The sequence below is a fragment of the Rattus rattus genome, chromosome 3, assembly GCF_011064425.1.
Source record: "Rattus rattus isolate New Zealand chromosome 3, Rrattus_CSIRO_v1, whole genome shotgun sequence".
In the NCBI taxonomy this organism is placed as follows: domain Eukaryota; kingdom Metazoa; phylum Chordata; class Mammalia; order Rodentia; family Muridae; genus Rattus; species Rattus rattus.
Genome location: NC_046156.1, coordinates 46888300 through 46894309, shown reverse-complemented (window position 1 = coordinate 46894309; position 6010 = coordinate 46888300).

Here is a 6010-nt window from a genome sequence, read left to right as displayed (position 1 = left end):
AGAGGTCCTGAGTTCAATTCCCAGCAAACACATGGTGGCTTACAACCATCTGTAAGGAGATCTGATGCCCTCTTCTGGTGTGTCTGAAGACAGCTACAGTGTACTTATATATAATAAATGAATAAATCTTTTTTAAAAAGCAAAATGATCACCAATGGGTGAATGGATTAGAAATATGACTGTTATTGGACCTCACATTTATGATGCTATTCTGGTAGAAATAATTTCTAAATGTTTTAAGAAAAATCAAAATATCAGATATTTAATTGTGGTAAGCAAGGTCATTTGAAAAGGGATTGTACCAGCAAGGCCGAGATGGCAGGAAAGTAGAGAGAGGCCTCTCAGGATCTCACAGGAATGAGATTAGCTGAAATGCCCAACAAAGAGGAGGGAGGACCTGTAGAGACCATATCCAGAGGTTAGGCAAGGCCCCCAGTTGGTGGATGAGCCCCCCACTCATCTCCAGATTTTTAACCTGGAGATTTTAAAGTATCTCCTCTCTAAATAAATACTACCCCACCTGGGGATCCATACCATATACAGACACCAAACCTAGACACTATTGCTGAAGACAAGAAGTACGTGTTCACAGGAACCTGATATAGCTGTCTCCTGAGAGGCTCTGCCAGAGTCTGACAAAAAAAGTTGCAGATGCTCACAGCTAACCATTGAACTGAGCATGGGGACCGCATAGCTCCAGTCACATATGTAGCAGAGGATGGCATTGTCTGGCGTCAAACAGTAGGAGAGGTCCTTGGTCCTGTGAAGGCTACATTCCCCAGTATAGGAGAATGCCAGAGAGGGCAGTGAGGTGGGAGGAGATGGGTGGGAGGGGACCACGCTCATAGAAGAGCGGAGGTGGGTAGGATATGGGGTTTCTGGAGGTGAAACCTGGAAAGAGGATACCATTTGCAATGTAAATACATAAAATATCCAATAAAAATATATAGAGAGAGAGGAAGAAAAAAAAAGGAAAAGGGATTGTAGGCAAGATATTCCTAGAAACAAAAGTTTTTTTTTTCTTTTTCTCTTTCATTTATTTATATTTTCACTTTACGTTCTGGTCACAACACCCTATGTCCTTTCTTCCCAGATCTCATTACTACCTCCCCTTCTCTGAGGAGAAGGGGCAGTCCTCCTTGTGTTCCAGCCTGCCTAGGCACATCAGGGCACAGAAGAACTAAATGCATCCTTTCCCTCTGAGGCTTTGCTATGCACTTTAGGCAAGAGAAGGGAATTCGCTGACTGATAGCAGAGTCAGAGACATCTTCTGCTCCATTTGTTAGGGGATTCACATGAAGACCAAAGGACCCATCTATACATGCAGGCCTAGGAAACAATGAATTTTCTCTAAAGATAATACAAACAGAAGGCAACAACTTCTGGAATATGATGGCGAACGCCAGCATGCAGATCGACAAGGGACAGGCAGTGTGACCCTTTGCCATCAGCAAAGACTCAGTCATTCCCTATCAGTATTTGAAAAACTCATCAACAGAACAATTTCATGAGTGTCTGTTGTTAAAAGCAACCTGCATAAGTATTAGTAGTGATTTGTATTAATAATAGTTAATACATAGACTCATAGGGAGCAGAGTAGAGCAGTATTAGCAGGAATGACCTAGCCTTGAGGAAGAGATTGTGTCATTAGGGGTGGTTTTCTCAGCTTTCAAGTGCTCAAGAGGGGACCAGGGTTTCTGCACTACCATTCTTCATTCCATGACATTAATAAACTAAAATTCAGAACTGTAAGCCAATTAAACGTTTTCCTTAAAAAGTGTTTCTGTAGTCATCATGTCTCTTTACAGCAATGAGGCTATAACTAAGGTGGTATATCTTTTCAATTTCAATACAGAACCCAATGGTAATTGCTATCACCACATGTCCCATATTTGTCTTAAATTTTGTCATTTGTGGATTTGTTTGCATAATTTAAATAAATATAGGTTTTGTTTTAAAAATCCAAGATCAACAAATAAATGCATGGCCTCAATGTTGTTTTGAGGTTAGTCATTTATAATGCTCTTGAATTAAAGTTTAAAAATAGGCATTGATTTAAGTAACACATACACAACTGAACTAAATTATTGTCAATGAGATTTTATATTGAACTTCCTTTTCATAAAAGATGGCATTTAAATAACAGGATGTTTTTGGAGTTTCTACTTTTTTATTAATTCTGTGATGTTTATGCAGATTTGGAACTTCCATTTTTCATAATTTTCCAGAGAAATCTTAAACAATGTTTCTGATATAATATTTTCAATTAAATATTGTTGATATAACAAGGGATAATTCCTCTTTGAAACTTCTGTAGTACTGGGAATGAGTTCCCTAGATTCTGATAAATGGCAACAAGTAACCTTTCCCAAAGGTTCTTAGGAGTTAGAGTTCCTCCACTTGTGGTCATCATTTTTCTAATCCACATATAATTACCACTTAATGTAAAATTATTGTCATATACATGTATAATTTATTTTCACATCTTTGACAAGTTTTGGTAAATTATTCATATTCTTATTGGTAACTCATTTTTATTTTTATTAATCAACTGTACCCCTGTTCATATTTTAACACATATTTGTTTGTCTTTTTTTCCAGTTAATATTTTTTAAAGTCATGTAACTTTTAAAGTTATTTTCTAAGTTGTATTTTGAATCATATTTTGCCCTGAATTTCCAATCATGATCAACATTTCTTTTGGACTGTCCATTGGAACCCCTTGATATTTGATTGAAAGAGTTCTCTCTCCTTTATCACCTGTTTTCTCTCTCTCTCTCTCTCTCTCTCTCTCTCTCTCTCTCTCTCTCTCTCTCTCTCTCTCTCTCTTCTCTCCCTCTCCCTCTTCCTCTCTTCTTCTCTAAAATTACTCCTGCTGTTGAATTCTTGATGTGCAGAAAGAGAACCAATAAGACTGATCTGTGCTAAAGCACACATACAACCCAACAAAACTGTGATTTCATATTTGCTTAGTCTACAATTAAAAACAAATGTCATGATTGAATGGAGAAGTTGTGTTATTCAACTTGCTGTTGCCCCTTTTCTTTTTTGTTTTTTGTTTTTTTCATTGTGGTTATTGGTTGTTGTGTTAGAAATTAACTTTACCTGTTGAGTCCCATTGTAGCTTTGTCATTTAAACTTAACAAAATTTTTGGAAAAGATAGGAGCTTGTAACCGTTATTCAAATAATATAACATAGCATTTTAAAAAACTGATTTGAATATAAATAAGTATGTAATGTCAGTTAACTTGTTGTTTGCATATTTTTAGCCAATCAGATCGTGTCTGCCCTCTATCTATCCTGTATATTCATTCATGTACCAATTTTACCTCCTTAGCGCATTTGCATTTATGTTCTTTATGGAGAAGTTGTAGATGGCCTGAAGAAACTGATGTTTCAAGAAATGGTTATGTTTTTGCATTGTAGTGACCAACACATAGCAGAAACTTAGAATTCACTGGATCTGTATTTTTTATACTGCAATTAAAATTTTTATTGACAATAGAATATACTAAATATATATGTTATTACTTTTGCCAAGTTGGACAATTGTACCCAAATCTGTGAAAATCTCAGCTATTTGTGAATGTGTGTGTGTGTGAGTGTGTGTCAATGTGTGTCTGTGTGTGTTTGTGTGTGTGTGAATATATATATATATATATACGTGTGTGTATGTTTGTTTGTGTGTGTGAATATATATGTGTGTGTGTTTGTGTGTGTGTCTGTGTGTGTCTGTGTGTGTGAATATATATATGTGTGTGTGTGTGTGTGTGTTTGTGTGTGTGTGAATATATATATATGTGTGTGTGTTTGTGTGTGTGAATATATATATATATATATATATATAATATTATATCTAAACTTTGAGAATAATTAACTGGTAAAATAATGGTTCCCATTTATGAACTTATAATCATTATTAGAATAAGATTTGAGGTTGAATCATGATTTAAACCATTTTTTCTTTCTTCACACAATGGTTTATTAAGTTGGATATCATATGTTCAGAAAAAGAAATTGTGGCTTTTTATATAGTCACAGTATTGTAGAATACCAACTACTGTTTGCTTGTTTTTTGTTTGTTCATTTGCATAATCAAGAATTTTACACTAGTATTTAACTCGAGTGGTATTTGTAGTGAGTTGCTCAAGATGTTTCCATTAACAGCAGGGTGGATGCTGCTCACTTCTGGCTTTCTATGTTAATACTTTCATTTTATAGATTCTTACTATTAGGTTAACCAACAGACTATGTTTCACTTTCCCCATTCATGTTCAAAGGTTTACTTCAAAACATCTCCTTTTCTATATCTTGTTTTGATTTTCCCTCTGATATTTTCACTTTTAACAAGTTTTACCAATGGAGAGCTTCAGGAATATTGGCAATTATCCTTGCTCTTCAGTAATGTTTCCATGAAATATAAACATATTTTCCTATCTAAAATACTGAAGACCGTGATAATAAATATGTTTTATGTACATTTTTGATCTCCCACTTTTTTTTCATGAATGATAGCCATGGTCTCTTCTATAATATTTTGGCCTTTTTCTGTTTCTTCTCCAACGTAATTGCAAATGTACTTGAATAAGTATGCTCACCTCATTTCTTATAAATTTGTGGAAAGTCTTTGGTTCAATGTTCAAAGTTACTTTACTCTTTTTTATAAAGTTATAGCTATGAAGTATTTATTCTATTTTTGTTGAATATACACAGAATATCATTAAAAACAGGAGAGAATTTATCAAACTTTTTATTTTATGACTTTCAAGAAAAATGTTCAGTAAGGAATGAAGTCAAAAATGACAATCAATTGTATTCCTTTACTAATTGAGTTTATCATGACACTTCTTGAACTGTTTTATTCTCTAACATTTTGGTATTTATTTATACTCACTATTCAGACACCTTATTTTCCATAAATATCATTTTATTCATCTTGTGCCTATCCAATTTCAATTTTCAATCGACTCTCAAAGTATTTTAGCCAAACATATTTAATAACATTTAATACATCTGTTTTAAAATCATATATGATCACTTTTACATTTACTAAATGATATTTGATGTTTGCAATATATGCTCAAATATTATTTTGCAAATTATGTGCATGGGAGTTTGCCTGCATGTATGTGCAGCTTGTTTGTTTGTGGTCACGGTAACTACTGAAAAATATATATCTGTTGGACAATTTATGGAACATTCATCTGTAAGAGGCTTGCTAGTTGAAGTCTCTACAAAGGCTCAATTTCTCCCCAAATTTGAGTAGTGTTTTGTAACAATTCTGCATTTGTATGAAGACATACTGTGTTTCTATGTTAGGGACCCTAGTGTTCTTCCCTTTGGAGCCAGTTTGTTTCTTTGATTAGAAATAATAATGGAAAGTTTGACTGTTTGATGGAGTTCCTCATTGTTCCATCCCAATATAGCACCCTAACAACTGATAAAGATTAGAGAAATACACTTTTAAGTCTAATATCTCGAATCAGTTGTCAAGTCCATGTATGGGTTTTGAATGAATGATGTGCTTTTTCTTCTGTCCCTTGCTTCAGCTCGTTAACACTATAATCACAATCTGTTTATCTGCAAATTACCAACTCTTTGGTTTGATTTTAATGTCTAAAGTCAGTTTCTTCTTTTATAATTTCCATTATTTTCATGACTCCTGTGTGACGTGTTCCAGATGCCCCTACATATCCAATACTTCATATTTTTTTTCATTCAGTAAACTTTCTATACATATCAGCCATCAGCATTCATCAGTAGATTATTTTCTGATGAAAATCTTTTCCTCCCTCACTGGTAAAGGAATAGAGTATTAAGTTGGGCACTAGTAGTGTTACCAAAAAAAATGTGGTTTAAGTATCTAATATACAGTTGCATTGACTCTACTGTGTTAGGGCAGCCTTTTCATGGGATTCTGCTCAAAATTTTATTGTTAATGTCCCTGATTCTGGCTGTTTATCTTTCTTAGTAAAGTGCATTGGTCTATCTAGAATTCTTCAGTAAAAC